The 21,253-nt window shown below is 38.6% G+C and overlaps 1 pseudogene; it reads right to left on the bottom strand.

Annotated features, from left to right (window-relative positions):
• Window positions 1-18,676: 18,676 nt before the first annotated feature.
• Window positions 18,677-19,215, bottom strand: LOC114037879 (annotated as a pseudogene).
• Window positions 19,216-21,253: the final 2,038 nt, after the last annotated feature.

Below are 21,253 nucleotides of genomic sequence, written 5' to 3'. Positions count from 1 at the left end.
GGTCTTAGGTTGTCTCCACCCAAGTCTGTTGCTTTCGCTGGGCTGGCTTGCCCGCCCCACCATGGCATGTGGTGAACAGTTGGTGGTGGTTGAGGGAATTTTCTTTGATAAAAAGCAATCTTTCTTTCTTCCTGTTTGTAGGATGTTTTCGGAGTCAACTTTGGATCCTGGGGACTGGGACACCATGATACTCTAGTCTGGTTTGTGTCTAAACTGTTCCTCCCAGCCAAGGAAGGAAAGCAGTTGACATTTTTAGGGGAGGTACTGATCATATCAGGCAGTGACTGTGGTGAGAAGCAGCCACCACAAGAGATGAGAAGCAAGTGTCAAACCATCAGGCATTGTAAATAAACATCTTTTGATTCTGGGCTTTCTATGTGAGGCCTGTTCTGGATCTCCAGGGACAGATACAGAGCCCCAGACTTCTTAAATTTAACTACAATGTTTATGGATGATTTACAAACCCCTGATGGGATACGTATTTTACAAGGATATCTTTCTATCCTTGTTCTGCCAACCACACAGTTGTCCTCACCCCCCAGACTTAAAGCTGCCCTGTGCAGAACTACATACAGGCTTGGGATCCAAATGCTAACAACTTTTTTTTATATTCAGGAGGGTAAAGAGATCTGAAGTATTTTTTAAAAAAAATTTTTTAAATTAAATTTTTATTTTTTTCAATGAACAAAAATCCATTTTCTCTCCCTCATATCCCCTCCACAATGAAAAAGAAAAGTCTTTTAACAAGTAGACATAATCAGGCAAAAAAAAAAATCAGCCTTGGCCATGTCTACAAAGTATATGTCTCATTGTGCACTCTGAGTGTATCACCTTTCTGTTAGGAGGTGGATGGTCTTCTGGAATCATGGTGGGTCATTGCATTGATCAAAGTTCTTAAATTTTTCTAAATTATTTATTTCTGTTGTTGTTGAGTTATTTTTCAGTCATGTTCCACTTTTCATGACCCCATTTAAGGTTTGCTTGGCAAAGATATTGGAGTGGTTTGCTATTTCCTTCTCCAGCTCATTGGACAGATAAGGAAACTGAGACAAACAGGGTTAAGTGACCTTCCCAGGGTCATACAGCTAGGAAGTGTCTGAGGCCAGATTTGAACTCAGGAAGATGAGTCTTTCTGACTCTGAGCACTTTATCTACTGTACCACCTAGCTACCTCTATTTATTTCTATAAATTTCTATTTACATAAAATTTTTCTCCTTGTTATGCTTACTTCACTCTGTATAGTTTTCTATCTCAGGCCTTCTGCAAATGCTCCAGTCTAGGGTAAACAGACTTCAGGCAATTTTTGAATATACTAGTCAGGGATGGTCAGATGAAGATGCACACAGAGGTACACAGAATTCCTTTGTTGTCTGGAGCTGAATTCATGGATTCATTAGTAATTTTAGTTATCTCTGTCTTCCTCCTCCCCTTCCCCCCTCCAGGGCAAGGGTTCTAGTCTGATCAGAACAGCATCAGCTCCTCAGGGGCAGGTAGGACCAAATTATTACTCCTTGGAAAACTTAATCAGGCAAGGCAACAACTTTATTGGTTATTATACCAAGGACACTTCTTATTTCCTTCACTTTCAATTTATTCAACACAAGGAGAAAGTCCCAAATGGGAGTTTGAGGTTGGAGAGTATCCATTGTTGCCCTGGAAATGGAAGACATCTCAGACAGCTGCTACTGAATCTCCCTTGCTACCTACCATCTGTATGTGGTGGCAGCATCTGTTGGGGTGCACGTACTCCTAAACGTGTAATGCCTCCAATGTGGTTATGGACCTGCCCCATCACAAAACCCTTGGAAAGAGAGCAATGCTCAGCATGATAAGACTGTTCAGTAAGAAGATTTATGAGAAGCACTCAATAAAAGGAAGCGTTTATGACTTCCAAGCACTGTTTTCCCTGATGATGACGTATCTCCCTTTCCCTTCCTTCTACTGCTTTGCTTCTATGATGACTTTTTGTACCTGATGCAAGGCAGGGTGGGAAGGAGAGTTGGGAAGGACAAAGAAGAGTGCTTGCTTAGCATGTAGCTATCAGGAAGATAAAATGTACCTCAGGGAACCACAAGGTTTCTACTTTATTGAAGGATTGGCCATTGCTGGAGATGAGGATGGCAGGGAAGGAGTACTGTCCTCCTCCTCCCAACCCCCACCACCATGTAATGGTGCTCCTGATATTCTCTGAATTTTGGCCCACTGGGGCAAAACTCTCACGGCCAGCCTATCCTCCACAGGGTTCTGTGCCATGCCTTATCCTAAGCTCTAGTGTTCTTGACCTCAATTTAAGTAAAACTGATTTTTCCCTCCTGTGTTCCTGTTTTGTTTTGTCCACCTGTGTCTGATTTCCAGTATTCCTGATCCTGTTTGCTTCTTTTAATTATTTTTTAAATTAAAAATAATATATTTTCTCTTTCTCCTGATACTTCCAACTTAAAAAAAGAGAAAGAAAAAAAAACCAAAATCCTCATAATAAATATGTATAGTCAAACAAAACAAATTCTAATTCTGATGTTGGCTTTGTCAAAAATGTGTGTCTCATTCTATGATGAAAATACTACCCTGACCTCCTGAGAGAGAAATTATTTAATCCATCATTTCCCTGTCAGGAGGTCAGAGGAGTATTTTTCATCCTCAGTCCTGTGTAATCATGGGTGATCCTTGCATTGACCAGAGTTTCTAAGTATTCCAAAGTTGTTCACAATTATGTTATTATAATATAAATTATTCTCATGGTTCTGCTCCTTTCACTCAACATCAGTTCAGTCTTTCCAGGTTTCTCCAAAGCTTTCCCTTTCATCATTTCTTATGGCACAATTGTGTTCTAATTACATGAATGTACCTGCCCTTATTTTCTGTTGCCTTTTACTGCTTCCCCTTTCCTGTTGCTCTCTGGGCTTCTCTTTGCTTGATATTTTGGTTTGGACCTTATCCAGACTAGAGTTAATCCTTCCAGAGCCACTCAGTCTGAGCTCTTTTTTTCTGAAGTGGTGAAGTGAGATATCCTAATAGAAAGCTCTGACTGAGAATCACAAATTCTTAGCAAGATATGTATATATGTTTAAAGTTTTGTGAGTCCTCATTCCTAAGTCCTGCTTGATGACTTTGTCACCAAAGTGTTGATGACAAAATTCCTCCATTTAGCATAGTTCCTGGCACACAGTAGGTACTTTTTTGTTGGTCAGTTGTGTCCTAGTCTTTGTGACCCCATCTGGGATTTTCTTGGCAAAGATACTGAAGTGGTTTGCCATTTCCTTCTTCAGCTCATTTTGCAGATGAAGAAACTGAAGCAAACAGGATTAAGTGACTTGCCCCAGGGTCACACAGCTAGTAACTGTCTACAGTCAAATTTGAACTCCTGACTCCAGGCCCAGCACTCTATCCACTGTGCCACCTAATTGCCCACCTACATAGAAGGTAGTCACTTAATACATGCTTCTTGACTGACTTTGCATATATGTGTTCTTGAACCCCTTGTAATAGCTCTGTAGCCTCTATGGGACCCAACCAGGGATTGGAAACACTGGACTAAATTATATTTAACATATCTATGCAACAAGAATGAAATATAACCAGGAAGTGCCTTTCACAAACAGGTAGTTTTCCCAATAGATGGTCATTGGATCCTGCTAGAACCCTGTCAGAGGCAACCACCAGACCAGTAGGCATCATGGCAGAGTAGAAGCCTTTCACAATTCCTACAATTATTAACCTGTCCCTAGCTCCCCCAAATTTCTTTGTCAGAATTGAAAAGGACCTTAGAGGCCTTCTAGTTCAACCTCCTTTTACAAATGAGGCAACTGAGAGGCCCAAGGAGGTTAAGCGACTTGTCCAAAGTAACAAGTGGTTAGTGGCGGTGTGAGATTTGAACCTAAGATGGTGTATTTTAGAACCAATGTATCATATTGCACTGCCTTATATTGCATCTCTAAGATGATAAGTTGCATTGTGAGTGCTGATTTGCATTGCTAGAAGGTGTTTCCTTGCCAAGAATTCCCTACACTGATTTACATATCTCTGTACATAATTTCCCCCAGTAGAAGTAGAAGGGCAGGCACTGCTCATTTCCACCTTTGTACACTCAGAGCCTACCACAGTACCTAGCACATAATAGATACTTCATAAATACTTGTTGAATTGAATTGAAATTCATCCATCTTTTCTATGGTTAAAAATAATAGGAGAGAATAGGGATACAATTCAGTAGCCATCAGAATAGAATTGATTTGGAAAACTCATAAGGTTTTGTTTTGTTAATGGAAAAATATTCCCATCAACTAGAGCTAAATTTCAATACTCTCCCTCATCATCACTTTCTTTACTTCAGATACTAAAAAGTAGAGGCAGGTCTTTATTTCCCAGGCAGAAGTCAATATTTTTGTTGATTTAAACATATTTAAAAATCATTGTATTTTTAAATTGATATGTGATTGGTATGTGATTAAGTATTCTATAAGTAATTTGGGGGGAGGGTGTGCATAAAGGAATTTTTATCCCTGAGGAAGGAGCCGGGATAAGACTCTCTTTAACAAGCATCAAGCTTTGGACCACTGTGGCTGCTTTGATTTTGACTCCGGATGCTTTGCTCAGCTCTTTTGGCTAAGTCAAGTCTTTCATATCTGACACTGACCTCATTTACTTCCTAATCATGTTCACAGGTAATGGGACTGAAGGTGAATCTTCACTGTTCAGTGATTTGGAAGCTCAGAGAGGTCATTCCCATTACCAGAGGTAAGATGCTGGAATTAATGACACAGGATGTATAGTTTGGCATATAACATGTTGGAGAGGTGGTTAGTTGTTGCTTTTGTTAGTTGTTAGTTTTATTACAGGCGAAAATATTTATCTGCAGATATTTTCTATACCTCAACAGATTTGATGGATGAATAAAATGATTAATTTTTAAGAATATTTTAAATTTGTAAGTTGCTCTACTCTTTATAAATTTTTTTTGCATATACTGTTCTAATTTGTTTCTCACACTTTGTGCAGTGAACAGTGCTGGTGTCACTAATCTCCATTTTATAGATGAAGAACCTGGGGCTCAGAAAATCCTTGTCATGCAGCTTGCAGACAGCAGAATGTCAGAACCACTTCCACAGCCAGTTAGAGTTTACCCTAGTTAGCACAGTCTTATAGAGTGGTGGATAGATGATGGACTTGAACTGAATTCAGAAAGATCCAAATATGGATCCCCACTGAAGTCCGTTGTTGTTATTGTTGAGTGATTTCAGTGTTGTTGGACTCTTGGTGACTCCATTTGGGGTTTTCTTGTCAAAGATACTGGAGTGGTTTGCCATTTCCTTCTTCAGCTCATTTTGCAGATGAGGAAACTGAGGCAAACAGGGTTAAATGACTTGCCCAGGGTCACACAGCTAGGAAGTGTCTGAGGCCAGATAAGGAAGATTAGTCTTCTGACTCTGGGCTGGGCACTTTATCCACTGTACCACTTAGATGCCCCATTTCATTTCACTGAACCTCAATTTACTCATCTATAAGCTGGAGTTAAGGAAACCTTATAACACCTAGCCCATAGAGTCCTTGTGAGGCTCAAAAGAGATAATGGATTCAAAGTACTTTGCTACCTGAAAGTATTTTTTGAATGTCAGCTATTATCACTCCTGGAGGATGCCTTTGGAAACATGGCTAAACTAATTTGGCACACACTATGTGTTGAATTCTGCATGCTTCTCCTCCTCACTGGAAAGTGAGCCATGGCTTGGGATCTCCAGGGAAAGGCACATACTGCAGCTTTGTGTTTTTTTAGGGGTATTTTCATTGGCTGAAGGTTTGACAAGGAGGAAGAAGGAATGAGAGAAAAGCAGGAGGGGTTAGGGGGAGGGGAGGGGTGAGGGAAAGGCTGAGTCCCTCTGCCTTGCTGTCTTGATGCTCTCTGTATGCTGTAATTGCCCAAATCAACAACATGGAGAGGGAAGCCAAGGACGCCGAAGTCTGCGTGTCACCAGGTTCCTCCCCATGTAAATGGTTTTATTGGTGGTATTTTGAAGGGACAGACCTGACTTATAAGACATTTGTGCCAACATATTTACTCTAAGAAGATTTAAATGTCAGTTAATTCTGTTTAAGCTGAAGAAAGATCTAAATTGGTGACATGCCTGGCACTAATGATAAGGTGTGCCCAATTTTCACCTTGCCTTTTGGCCCAGATCAGTGGCATTAGGAAAATGACTCCAGTTTAGAGACAGTCATTACCAACATCATCAGACACTAGGAAGTGCCCTCTTTCAACTAGGGCTCTCTGTAAGTGTGGCATAGTGGAAATATCACTGGGTATGGAATCTGAAAACCAGGGTTTGAAACTTAGCTCTCTTGTTCAATCTCTATGGGCACTTGCCTTTAAATTCTCCGGGTCTCAGTTTTCTCATGTATATTGAAAGGATTGAATTGAATGACTTCTGAGGTTCCTTTTAGCTATAAATCCATGATCCTGAAAGGATCTGAGATAGAGCAATGATTACAATGAAATTGATTACAATGAAATTAAACTATTCACTTAATGAACAGAGCCTAATTTTCTGACATCTGTGCAGAGAGTACTAATAACGAACACAAGTCCTATTTACGGTTTTTACCTTAAGCATTAATTAAAAATTAAATATAGACCTCAGGCTACAGTTAAATTCTGAAAATTAATCAGGATGCAATAATGACTAACCCCTGTCCAGCATTCAGAAAGAGTACTCTATACTACCTCATTTATCTATCATCACTAGGAAATGAACTTTTTAAGCCCAATGAATTTTCTAGATAAATGAGGCTTAACCCCTTAAGTGACAACATTTTTTAAAAATAGCCTTTTTGATGTAGAACTTCCTTTAATGTATTACAAATTTCCCTACTTTTTTTTTTTTAACAGATGGCATTGACCATAGTTTATTGTTCTTATAGTGAACCAGGGTTACCATTATGGTACTCAGTTACCGTCTTGTGCTATGCCAGAACAATGTTCTTGGAGACTGTTAAAGTGTTTTGAACTATTTGCACCTCTGCTAACTGACTCAAGACTACTGTTCTTTTCAAATTAGTGAGTCTATAATATCTGATGTGTTTTCTCTCTCTTCTTTCACTGTTAGGCTTTCTTCACTTCTTACTGCTGTCATGGGCCTTGCCTTTAATGGCTTATCTATCCTTTTGTTAGATGGAAAATCACATGACTAAGGCAGCTAAGCTAGGTGGCACAGTGGATAGAGCACCTGGTGTGGAGTCAGGAAGACCTGAGTTCAAATATGACCTCAGATGCTTGTGTGACCCTGGGCAAGACATTTAACTCTGCTTGTTTCAGTTTCCTCCTTTGTCAAATGAACCGGAGAAGGAAATGATAAACCACTCCGTGTCCTTGCCAAGAAAACCTCAAATGGGGTCATGAAGAGTTGGACACAACAGATAACCAATCTTCTTAGAATTTTGTCTAAAATCAGAGTAAGTAGGTAGTAAGTTTGGGTGAAAGGATTTAAAATTATTTTTATAATAATTTTATTTTGAATTCAACAAACATGGACATTTTTATATGTAAAGAACAGAAAAATAGGATTGTGTTTGGAAACATGTATCTCCATTATTTATAGCTTGTTTTTAAAAGTCTATAACAAATTCAGCATGTTAGTTCCAAAGCTGTTCTGCTTGTTTATGGTTCCTTTTGAACCTCCTTCTGTTCTCTTTTATCCATTTAAAAATCCTTCATTAACACCCTTTTAATTTAAAATTTTTTTAACTTTTAAAATTTTTCTTTTAATTTTTTTTGCCATTGCTATTACTAGCTCTGCTCTCTTTCACGATTCTCCCCTCCTTCCCTTCCCCCCCTTTAAGAAATTAAAACCCCCTCCACTGTAACAAGTTAGCATATTCAGGCAAAAATAATCTCCACATTGACCATAATCCAAAAATGTATGTCTCATTATGCATCTCTGGTGCACAACCTCTTTGTCAAATGGTAGAAAGAAGACTTCAACAGAAGTCCTTTGGAGTCACAGTTGGTCATTACATTGATCAGAATTCTTGAGTTGTTCAAAATTATTTTTATTTATAATATTATCGTCCTAAGTGCACAATTGATAGAGCACCAGGCCTGGAATAAAGAACACCTGAGTTCAAATCCAGCCTCAGACATTTTTCTATCCGTGTTACCCTGGGCAAATCACTTAACCTCTGTTTGCCTCAGTTTCCTTATCTGTATAATAAGGTTAATAATAAAGCACCTACCTCATAGGGTTATTGTGAAGATCAAATGAGATAGTAATTGTAAAGTACTTAGCACAGTGCCTGGCATATAGCAGGCAGTATATAAATGTTAGCTCTTAGATTGTTCTCCTGGTTTTTTTTTTTTTTACTTCATTCTGCATCAGTTTACTTAAGTGTTATCAGGCTTTTCTGAAGCCATCATTTTTATCATTTCTTATAGCAGAATAATATTCCATTGCATTCATACGCCATAATTTGTTCAGCTATTTCCAAATTGATGAGTGAGTACCCCTTTATTTTCCAGTTCTTTACTACAAAAAAGTGATACTATGGATATTTTTATGACTATGAATTCTTCCTCTCTTTCTTTGATATCTGGAGCAAATAACTGAATCAAAGGATATGGGGGTTTAATAACTTTTTGGATTTAATGCCGAATTGCTTTCCGGAATGGTGCACCGATTCACTCACACCAATAGTGCATTGGCATGCCTATCCTCCTACATCCCCTCCAACAATTGTCATTTTTCTTTTCTTGGTCACCTTTGACAAACTAATGGTGTTGTGAAGTGGAACATCAGAGTTGATTTAATTTGCATTTCCCTAATGGTGATTTGTAGCATCTTTTCATATGGTTGTTGATAATTTGAGTTTTTTCCTTTGAAAATTTTCTCTTCATATCCTTTGATCATTTATTAATTAAGGAATAGCTCATTCTTACAAATTTCAATTAGCTCCTATATATCTTGGAAATTAAAACTTTATCAGAGAAACTGCTATGAAGATTTTTTTTCCTAGTTACTTTTCAGTTTTATTTAAGTAAAATTTCCCATAGTTATCTCCTGTGATCTTTTTTGTTCCTTGTTTAATCCATAGTTGTAAAAGGTCTTTTGGAGGCAGCTATTAAGAAGACAAAATGTGACTCCATTCTGGGTGAGAGGAAAGTAATGTCTTTACAAGCCCCAGCAAAAAGATAGGGCTGTAACTTTACAAGGGTTCTGCTCCTCACTTGGACTGTGGCAACCACTAGTCAGGGCTTGTACTAGAGGTCCTTGGCAGCCTTGCCTCTGCCTCTCCCTTTGTTTTTCCTTTCCCTCTAGCATCAACTTTGTGAACATGGGGATGTTCTGGAAGGTTTGCAAATGTTGGCAGCTAGCTAACATTTATGTAGTACTTACTATGTTCCAGGCACTGTGCTAAGTGCTTTGTAATTTTTATCTTGTTTGATCCTCACAATAACCCCTAAGGTAGGTACTGCTATTGTCCCCATTTTACAGATAAGAAAACAGGCAAACATCACTTAAGTGATTTGCCCAGGGTCACATAGCTAGTGTCTGAGGCTAGATTTGAATTCAGATCCTCCTGAATCCCTGAATACTCTATGGACCATGACACCTGGCTGCCCACAGTATTAGTTGTGAAGACAGCACCGGTAGCAGAATTGGGTATGTGACAAGGAGAGTATTGACAGCAGAGAGATGGTTAATCCCTGCTTGGTGTCTGATCTGACTGTACTCAGTGGAGATGAGATGGAAAATGACTAGTTAGCAGCTTTGGAAAGAAACTGTTTCTATCCCAACAAGGCTAGAATATTAGTCTCCCAATTGATTACACTAGTGGTGATGTTACTGGATTTTCATTATTCTATGAGTTTTTTTTTTAAATTGCTGAGAATTCCCCTTTCTATGTAGGATTTATGTTGTGCATTGGGTAACTTTGGCACATTGAGGAAAATCCTAGAATTTGACCCTATAACCATTTTCATAATTTACTACAAGTGTCAGATTTCTTTGGATATGCTAAGGTGGTCATGGAATGAAGTACCCAAGAATGTAATTCCCTTGTTGAAGAGACAGGTAATCAATCTCAGAGCAATGAACTTAGGACAAACCTCCTGATGTTGGCCTAGATCACCAACACATGTGATATCAGTCAAGAGGAGCCTACCTGGCCACTGCACTCAGCTTCATTGGTCTGGACACTGTAGTTTTCTCTTGGGGGAAAATACACTTCAATTTGCCTGAATGAAAATGGTGGGTTCATCCCCTATGTGCTTTATTGGACATTATCATGGCACTATGTATGCCCAGCATGCTCACATACAGAAGGTAAAATGTGCCAACCCTAGAGATCATTGAAGGTTTTTGTGCTGCCATGGACTGGCTTGCATTATTATACGAGTCACCTTTGACCACTTAGAATTTTCCGAGTAGAAAACATGGCTTCCAATTGCTCCATTATCACACAATGAGTTTTTCTCTCCCCCCTAGCCTCTCCAACCCCATCTTAGTCCATTCTTTCTGGGGGTGTTGTAGACCTCTTCTGTAATCCATGAAGAATCAGTTGATTTAAGCTTTAATTAATCATTACACAAAATAAACATGTAAGTGAAATTACAGAGATGGGAGTCCAGCAAGACTATTACTGAAAGGAAAGAACTCACCTCCACTTTGCCTCAGGTGACTATTGTGCTAACAAAGCAGCTGTGAGTCACCCCAATGTTATTCTCAGCTTAAGTTTCTGGGGCATTCCTCAACTTTGCCATCATACAAGAGGCTTACAAATCTCTGTTACTTATTAGAAAGCTCAGTGTTTAATTGTAGTGAGTCTGACAAGTACCATTGTATTTTTTTTTTAAGTTTTACTGATGCCTTCTGTTTTTACATCAAAATCACTTCTTGCTCTCCCTCCTTATTCTCCCAGGTCACAAAGAAAAGTGGTTTAGCAAAACCAACACAATGATCTAAGCTCACAGTATATGCATCACTTACCATCCAAGGTCCCCACTCTCTCCACAGTGAAGAGAAAGAAATGTTTTCTAATCATCCAGATGGAGATGGTCATTACAATTAGTCAGAGTTCCTCTGGCTTTTACTTTTGTTATCCTTTATATTATTGTGGGCATCGTATACATAGTATTGCTCTCCTGGTTCTGTTTTTTTTTTTTTCTGCTTTTTTTTTTAGATTGTAGGAGTCTTCAAGTTTTTTAAATTCCTCATTTCTTCATTTCTTTTAGTTCAAGAAAATTTCATTACACTCATATCACATGATTTGCTCAGCTACTTTTCTACTGAGGGCCACCTATATTGTTTCCAGTATTTTTGCTGCCACAAAAATGTACTGCTGTGAATATTTTAGTATACTCGGGACCTTTCTTTTTGTCTTTACCTCCTTGAGGGATATGCCTACCAATGGGATCTCTGGTATTATTATATTCTTAAATTTTCTTATTGGTCAAATATATTTTTTTCTTGTAAGTCCGAGCCTGTAGTTACATCCCTTATGTAGATTATCTCAATACATATGAAAAGAATTAAGCTATAGGACTATCTTACAAGTAAAGCTCTAGAGGAGGTGCCATCTAGTAGACCTGGGAGTCAAGAGTCTTGGTTTAGGGGCTGACTTCTCATTGACATTGAGTGAATCCCTTGGCTTTTAATTCTCCCTATTCCTTGGAGAGTGATTATGAGGATAAAAATACCAATAGCTTACATTTATGTTACCCACAGCCTGGGATAAGGGGGGCCTTCCAGGAAAGGGGCTCATGCTCTGGCCTCACATAAACTTCTTTAATCCCTGGGGGAGCCAGACACCAAAGAAAGAAACTCAGGCTTTCTTTGAACTCTTTTTCACTGCCCCTATGCTGAAACAGAATTTTAAGGAAATCTTTAAAAACAAATTTTAGTTATGACTTATATCTAGGAACTTCACTGGAAGGGATTAGGAGGGTTCCTTCTTCTAGAAGGGATAATCAATGTACCAAATAGATTATCAGGTATAGAACAGTTATTTATTTCCTTTACCCCAAAAGAAATGTATAAAATACAAAATACACATTAGCACGAATTAACAAATACTAAAAACATAAAACTTATCACATTTATACTCTCCCAGGAGGTAAAGAAACTTTGTAGAACTGCTGAATAAATATTCTACATTTACCTCAGAGCTTTACTATCTAAAAAACTAACAAAGTCCATATCTTCCCACAAGCCAAGCATGGATCCTTACTCCTTTCAGATTCTAGATGATCTTGTTGATGGTCATCTTCTTTTAGAAGTGGTATGGCTGGAGAAAATACTTACTTGGCAGCCAACACCAACTCAGAAGCCCTGTTGAACTCATGAGTTTATTGCCAGGGCCACAATTGTCCATCTCTCAGGATCACTGTTTGGTCACCTGTACTCAGGGAAAGAAATATAAAGCAGAAGATGCAACCAGGGACTTGAAGTCTAGGCTCAGGCTCACCTAGGCATGCACATATTGTTAGTGCCATGTGGTCATGGTATAGCCTCCACTGTTTGAAATTCACAGGACTGGGGGGGAGGAGAAAGAGAGAGAGAGAGAGGATAATTTTTGGAGTCCCTTTTAGATTGAAGTCTATGATCCTGTGAAGCATGATGCAAGTATCCATCTCCATGAAGACAGAGTGCATGCTCCATGGACTCATCTCCTTCTACCCTCTTCCTTCCACCCCCAACATTTAAAGAACACTGTTCTTTAAAGTTTGCAAAGCAAGTTATAAGCATTATCTCATGTAATCCTCATAATAAGTCTGTGAAATAGGCATTACTGTTTATCTTTGTTTTTCAGATAAAGAAACTGAGTCCCAGGGAGGTCAAGAGACTTGCCCAGCATCTCACAGCTAGTAAGTGACTGAGGCAGGATTCAAAACTAGGTCTTTCTGATTCTATGTTTAGGATTCTATCCACTGAATTAGAGAAAGGTTGTATGCTTTGATTAAATATTACATAGGTAGCCATTACCCCGATAAATTATCTGGCTCTCTCTACTGTTGTTTTTGCTGGAAAATGGGCTGTTTCTGACTATGAAGAAACAAGGGAAGAGAGTCTCAAATTGTTGAAGCCTTTGTATGTTGAGATAAGCTGAGATGAAAAGGGAGGCTGTCTCCTTTAGGGACGATAGGAGCTGGAACCTCCTTCAAAGAGTTAGTCTTAGTGTTTGCAGTGAGGTTGTTTTGTAGCCAAGGAGCCTCTCCTCTCTTCTGTGATTAACCTCCCTGACCTCAACAAGAGTTTAGCTTGGCCTGTCAAAAGCACTCCACTTTAAGGCAGTAATCTGACTTCTTTATCAAAGATTGGGGATTTCTCTTTCCTTCCTGGGGCTGGCAAGTCTTCAGTGTTGCCATCTAGAGGAGGAGGTAAGTTATTTCATCATTGATGGTCCATCTCATAGATGTTTATAGCTGGAAGGGACCTTAGAGACCATATAGGATGGTTTTCTTATTTTATAGAAAGAGGAAACAAAAATTCAGAGAGCTTTTATGATTTGCTTAAAATCACACAGCAGATCAAAGAACCTCTTAGTTCAGTCCTCCATCTATGTACTTGTAATTTATATGCATGCCTTTCAAAGTCTTTCTCAACAAACACTATTAGGTGCCTTCTATGAGCAAGGAACTATGCTAGGTTCTAATAATTTAAGGACAAAAAATAAAACAGTATTTGCCCTCAAGGAACTTATATTCAACTGAAGGTATACAACATGTATACATGTAAGTAAGTACAATATCTATCTATCCATCTATCTATCCTGATTGGGGGGGGAATCATTCTAAACAATAACCCAAACTACTTAAAGTAGGTGATAAGAAAACAATAATAACATTAGCTAGTATTTATGTAATTCTTTAAGGTTTGCAAAGTGCTTTGAAAATATCATCTCATTTTATCTTCACAACAACCTTGGGAGGTAGGTCATATTATTACTCTCATTCTACAAATGAGGAAACAAATAGATAAAGGTTAAGTTATTGGCCTAGGTTAAGATGGATAGTAAATGTAAGATTTATGCCCTGATAAATTTGTTATGCGAGAGCCCATCTTGATTATCCACTAGGTGTGAACAAGATCTAGATACCCCCTAAGTGTGACAGGAAATCTGTTTGAGGAAACTTGGTGGAGTGCTAGTGTTCTTTCTATAAAATATCAAGTCAGTGGAGAGGATAAAGCCAAAAAGCCTTGAGAAAGAATAGACTTCAGGGAGGGCACAGAACTGTAGGCCTCAACATGAGTCTCATTCTCCTCTCCCTTCCTTCTTGACTGGAAGAAGGCCTTGTGATGGAAGTCTGAAGGATTTCATCTTCCCACTGTAGTCCTAGCAGCGTCCCCAAAGCAGCTTATGGCAATGTCTGCATTGGGAACCAAGAAAAAATTAGACATAGATGCAAGGCTTTACCAAGAGCCCAGCAAAAAACTGTATTATGCACAAGGGGACTATCTTGAGAACTCCAGTAAAAAGACTTCTAGAAGCTGTATTCTAGCTGTATTCTGTGTGCCATGTATTTTAAGCTTAAGCCCACTTTTCCCTGGATTCTATATCTTACTAGTAGATGAACGTGTCACAGACTTTTGGGGGAATGTTTGTTCCAATTTTTCCTACTAATCAACTTAGTAAATACCCTTTTCTCCAAGCTACTTAAGTTTGGCTGACTAATTTATATCAACTGATAATCGTAATGACAAGCACACTAGTCGGGGTTCATGAGTTAAAAGCATTAGAAAGACATCCCACCCCAATCCTTCAAAACTAACCTTAGTTTCTTTTCTTTTAATAATATTTTATTTTTTTTCCAATTATGTATAAAGACAATTTTCAACATTCATTTTTTAAAATAAAATTTGGAGTTTCAAATTTTTCTCCCTTCCTCCCTCTCTTCGGCACTCCCCAAGACAGCAAACAATCTGATATATAACCCTAGAGTTTCCCAGGGGGCATAGTAACCAACTTTTGAACACTTGACCTACAAGTACAAGAGGGAGGGATTGGGGAGGGGGTGGCAGGAAGGGGTGTTGAGAGAGATCTTAGAGTTTACAAGTGATATGTGTGTACACATTTTATACATACATATATGTTCTAGATATATACACATTATTTATATTCTATATATACATGAATAGAAAGAATTATGTATATATATGTGTATGTGTATATATATGTATATATGTGTATATATGTATATATGTGTATATATATATATATATATAAATTTAAGAGGGAGAGAGTGTTGATGACAATAACTGGGAGGACTGGGACAGATCTCATGTAGGAGGTAACATGAGAGTTGTACTTTAAAGAAATCCTATTAATGAAGTTATCAAAATTTGGTCTCTTTCAGTCATTTCTTATCTTCTGTGGTAATCACTACACTCTATTGACCTCATCTATGGGTTCCCATAGTATCCAGTGAAGTCAGTTTGAGCTAACATTACCTTGGTTCTCTCTATGCCCCACTGCAAAGTGGTACATTATAAACATGGTTACTCTCCAGAGAAATCCTTGTGAATTTCATTGTGTCTGTGGATGAAGCCTGGAGAATATTCCTCTGACAACCTTGATCTGTAGTGTTGGATGGCATGGTCTTATCTTCCCAGACCAGCACAGAGAACAGATCAGAAAACCCAGACGGTTTTTTTTTTAAGTTTTATTGAGAACCAAATTGTTCTGAATGAGGATGAATGTTCTATCACCAGACAGACAGAAAGTGTGCTGATTTCTGCAATTGCCTCCACTTGAGGATAGACTGGGATAGGGGCTGGGTCTAGACTTATGATCTCATTTGTATAGGGAATTCCTGGGTGGGAAAACTCCTCTCACCAGTATAGTTGTCACTTTGTCTATGAGGTAGTCTTAGAAAGCCTCCCAGACAACCCACATGCTAAGTAATTTCTTCAGTTACCCAGATGGTAATGTTGTTTCAGAGGCAGGACGTGAACCCAGGTCTTCCTGGCTTCAAGGCTGGCTCTCTATTCACTATTTCATGCTGCTTTAAGTGGAATGTTATTGAAAATTATTTAGAAGTTTCTTCTAAGGACTGCATTCACACTTCCTTTCCTCCACATCTTGGTTTTGTCATGGTCCTCTCTCTTTTAAATAGGGTGGAGATAGGGAGAGCATCCCAAACAATTAGGGACACACAGCCTCAGCAATAAACCTTATCTGTCTTCTTGTTTAGTGATACAGATGAAACCTGTTTTTTCCATGGCCCATTCAGTTCACAGTCTTTTCTATGAGTCTGCCAGAGCACAGTAGATGCTCAATAAATATTAATTGAAAGAATAAGTGGATGGATGGATGGATGGATGGAAGTATCTAATCTTCCTGGCACCTTGACTACATATGCTTCATTTTGTAAAACAAAATAAAACCAAATCTATTATATGTGAGCCAAGAATGACATAAAAAACATAGTAAATATGAATAGGTGACAAACTGGGTGTAAATTAGATAGCCACACTCCTTGAATGTCATGGCCAAATTATTATTATCACAACTCTAACAATTATCTGCCAAAACTAAGGCCCTGCTATTCCCATACATGTTAAAAGATTAAGAAATCTGAAATTGAATGAAAGGGGCCCAGATATTTTTAGTCCTATTGAGGAAGAAACAGAAATCTATATCTTTAGAGGATGAAGTAAAAGGTACCTCTAAACTTTGTTTTAAGTGATTTTGTCCATAAATGCCAGAAGTGTGGCTTGGGCAGAGTGATTTGGGGTTTGCCCTAGGGCACAAAAATTGAGAGGGAGTCAATAATGCTTATATTTCAGGAAATAAAAGCAATTTAGCTTAGTATCTAGTTAGTAAGAATAACTAAAACAGGAAGCTGCCAAAGCCTACTCACTTCCCTCAGGAGGGTACCTCCTCCTTCCTGCCTTCATGCTCCTCATTGTCCAGGTCCTCCCTTGCCCCCTCCCCTGGAAGAAGCCCCCACAGAATTCTCACAGTATCACAAGGTCTCTCTTTTTATGTTCTTCCTGTCATTCCAAGACAGTATAGTCCCAGAGTCTCTCTCCCCATGTCACCCTATGTCTGAATATTCAAGATCTCCACCTTCCACATTCCACCTTAATTGAATTTGTCTTAAAAAGTTGATCTGAGGGACCCTTTTGTGGTGCTTGCTTTGAATGTCAGAATTGTTAGTTACAGCTCTGGTTCATTCAATAAATATTTGTGGAGTGTTTACCATGTATAGCACATTAGGCCAATGTAGGAGCTGGAAATAAATTAGCTATACTTCCCACTTTCGTAAAATTCTGGGTCTAATAGGAAAGATAAGCCATATAGACCCAAATAAATACAATACAAAGTATCATCAAAGAGTACACATGAGAGGTATGAGCAATTTTCTCACAGGAAGGAGAGAATACTATTTCAGAACAGTTATGGGAGCTCCATTCTTTCTGTCTGCCACCTCTCAGTCCATTGGAATCCAAAACAGAGCAAGCAATAGAAGGGGAAAGCAGCATTATACCTTCTCCCTTGAACAGACACGCAGACCCTGTGTTTGACCACAGCATTCGTGTGGTCCAATGTGCCCCTCTAAAGCAGTATAATCTAGGCTGAGATGCCAGGCTATTCCTGGACATGAAAGGGAGTTTCAAGTTGAAAGTTGCCTTTTTAGCTTGAGGAGGGAAAATAATGACTGTTCTGATTTGCTGTGTTATGTTGAACAAAACCATCATTTTCTTTCCCCCAACTGCATATTTTTTCTCTTGTTTCCACCGCTGAAACTGTGACTAACTGGTTAGCTATAAATTTACATCTGTTTGGTTTCAAGTAGCTTTCTGTGAAAAGAATTAATGGGCATTTTGAAAAAGCTTGTTTGGAGATTCTCTTTTGATTTACCTGTCTCTAAAATTTGGGATTTCTGCCACTCTCTTTTCCTTTTATCATTTTTCTTTCCTTCCCTTTACCAGTTAATTATTTTTCTTTAACAATTGGTTTCATTTGGTGCTCCAAAAATTGCTTTGTTTGGCCCATTAAAAAAAATCAATCAATCAATCATTCAACCTTGGTACCTATTAGGTGCCAAACACAACAGTAACCCAGTCAAGGATGCTGTTTCCTCATCTCTTTGGATGTGTATTTTTTTTTCATACCTCTTTGGTCATGGGTCTGTACCCAAAGTTCAGTGAATAAATCAGGATTGCCTAGGAGAAGGGGCCTAAAATCAGTTTGAGAGTAACTTAGAGGCTATCTATGCTCACTTTCATTTTGCAGAGTGGTTAAGTGACTTACCCAGGGTCACACAGCTGCCAAGTGCCTGAGTGAGGACTCGAATCTGTTTTCCTGATTCCCAGCCCAGGAATGTATCCACTGTACTGCTTACAACCTCTAAAAGTCATGGATTTAGAGCTGGAAAGAAACTAAGGGCCCATCTATTCAGCCCCTTCATTTTACAAATGAAGAAACTAAGACTCACAGAGTTAAGTGACTTGCCCAAGTTCCCACAGGCAGTAAGTGGCAGTGCAGGCTGGGAACCCAATAGTCCCAATTCAGCACTTTTTAATGCGTCTGTGGTCACAGGGAAAGTTTCCTCATTCATCAGCTTTCTCAGGTTCCTCTGTAATCTCTCTTCACTCCATACCTTTTGGTTTAATGGCTCTTGGCTTATTCACATGGAAGCTGAAAAAATCTGCAACTTTAAGTCCAGCTTCTTTTTTTTTTTTTAACCCAAGAATTTTTTATTGTTTTTATTTTACAGCCATTTATGCCATGAATTTGTAGGGGCTTGGTTCCAACGGCTCAGGTTCCTTGCCGTTGGTTCTCACATAGTGTGCTTCTCTGGGTGGAGCAGGCTGGCACTTTGGTTGAACCCAAGTGCCTTTTTCTTTGACTTCCTTCTTCTTCTGATCATTTTCCTTTACCCGCTTCAGGAAGCTATCTCTGCTCTTGGAATGCTTAATATGCTCAATACGCACATTAATTCTCTTGACTAGAATCTTGCCCTTAACCTGTTTGTTTACAACAATGCCTACAGCATGTTGAGTAACATTATAGACCCGTCCAGTCTTGTCATGGTAGCATTTGTGGGGCATTCCTTGCTGAACCGTGCCCATACCCTTGATATCTACAATATCACCTTTCTTGTATATTCACATATACTTAGCTGGAGGGACAACACCATGTTTTTGAAAAGGCCTAGAAAACATATATCATATCCCCCTCCTTTTTCCTTTTGTGTTCATCATTTTGGCAACTCACTGGAATATGGCGGAGCTGGCGGAAAGCTAAGTCCAGCTTCTTGACATAATTTAATAGGCCATGGCTGATGCCTGCATAAAGATTAAACCTTAGAAAGAGGTCACTTCATTCATGTGATTCTCTGACTTGTCCAGGCCTTTCTAAACAAGTAGGAATCAAAACAAGAAAGGCTTAATTAGGAGTTAAAAGATCTTTGTAATTTTTTAATTGCATTTTCTAATGGAAAAATCTGTTTTCTTTCTCCATAACAGAGTCAGTGACTGCAATGAAAGTGTATTTTTAAATTTTAGTCCTCTCTGTTTTAGTAACAAAAAAGACTGTTTGCTAGTAGGGGTGGCAGGAGGAATGAGGCTAGGACAGAATACAAGAGGACAATGGTGATATAGTTTATTTTTTCAGGTCTAGTGATTGATCCTCTTTCTCAGCCAGGCCTAGTCCCAGCCCTACATTGAAGAAGGAGAGACTCTTGAAGGCCAAAGAGGTTTAGTGATGTGTTTAGGGTCACATGGCAATTAGTATCAGAACCAATGCTGGAATTTGCGTGTCTTTGTTTTCAACCCAGGGCTCTTTCCATCAAATCATGTGGTCTTATTGCTGATGAGGCAGAAGCTAAAGTCATAAAATCATAAGAAAGATCTGAAACAGGACTTTTTAACCATTGTGGATCCCTTTGGCAGTATGGGAAAGCCTGTGGACCCTTTCCCTTCTTAGAATAATATCTTGCATAAAATAAAGTACATAGAATTATATAGAATACAAAGAGTACAACTGTATATTGAAATAGTTATCAAAATATAAGTTCCTATGTTGTAGTCTGAGAACTCCTGGTTTAGAAGGATGGAGAGCCACCAAGCATGGTAATAAAGATAATAAATAAAGAGGAATTAAATTGAGGATAATTGTTAAGGGTAGAGAGACCTGAATGGATTTGTTTAAAAAGATTATTATTGAGGATTTGATTAAAAAGATTCATTCCAGTGGAAACAGGGAGGTTTGCCTTTTTTCCATTTGTGATGACTCTAATATAGTCTTTGATCGACATTTTTGTGAATAGCAGGTGTGGCTTTGATATGTGACTAGTTATAGTAGTCAATATAACACATAGGAGTCATCTCAACTAGGAAGGCCCATCAGTTCTGGTAGTTTGCCTTTGCTAGACAAATAGGAGCTATCTTTTTGCCTTTCTTTGTATACCCAGCACTTAGCACAGCAACTGGTTCATAGGAAGTCTTAGTAAATGCTTATTGATTTGACTCGACTTAGTTAAATAGGCCATGACAAGTGTTCATGGAGAGCTGTAAAAACTTATCCTCAGTGTGGCCAGTAATTACCATTTATCCTGAAGCAGGTAAGTATTCTTGCATGAGTTTGCTGACAAGGTTGAGGTGTTAATGATTCAGTTATCATCTGTCCTTTTACAGTCCTAATAGCTCATCCCATGTACTTGCTCCAAATGCAGGCTGGCATTCACCCACAGGGTTGAATTCACCCATCATTGGCTCTGTCTTTTCCCAAAACCAAAATTACTTACTCTTGGTAAGTAACTCTAACCTTGTTCTGGATTGTGGTTGATGAATATGGTCTGAAATCTTAATTTTCGTCTTCTGAGATAACACACTGCTCACACAGAACTCATTCATTCATTAATGTACTCAACAGCTATTTATTAAGCACTTATTATGGGAAATACTCAATGCTAGGCCCTGGGGATGAATAAGGCTTGATTCTTGCTGTCACAGTGCTTGAATGCAGATCCTAACATTGTTAATCAGGACATTGGAATCTGGTAGATATAGGGCAGCCTCGTAATGTCATGCTCATCATATTCTGGTTTATTGGTCTCTTAGGCCCTAAGAATATTTTTAAAAATTAGTTTATTTTGATTTATCAACAATCACTTCCATAAACTTTTGAATTTTAAATTTTTCTCCCTCTCCCTTCCTACCTCCCTCCCCAAGCAGTGCGCAATCTGATATAGGCTATACATATACTTTCCTATTAAACATATTTTCACATTAGTGATGTGAGGAAGAATTAGAACCA

Source organism: Vombatus ursinus, unplaced genomic scaffold (genome assembly GCF_900497805.2).
Source record: "Vombatus ursinus unplaced genomic scaffold, bare-nosed wombat genome assembly UNPS02010639.1, whole genome shotgun sequence".
NCBI classification, from domain to species: Eukaryota; Metazoa; Chordata; class Mammalia; order Diprotodontia; family Vombatidae; genus Vombatus; species Vombatus ursinus.
The sequence above is the reverse complement of the archived record's forward strand: the minus strand, read 5'-3'. Positions and strand labels throughout refer to the sequence as shown.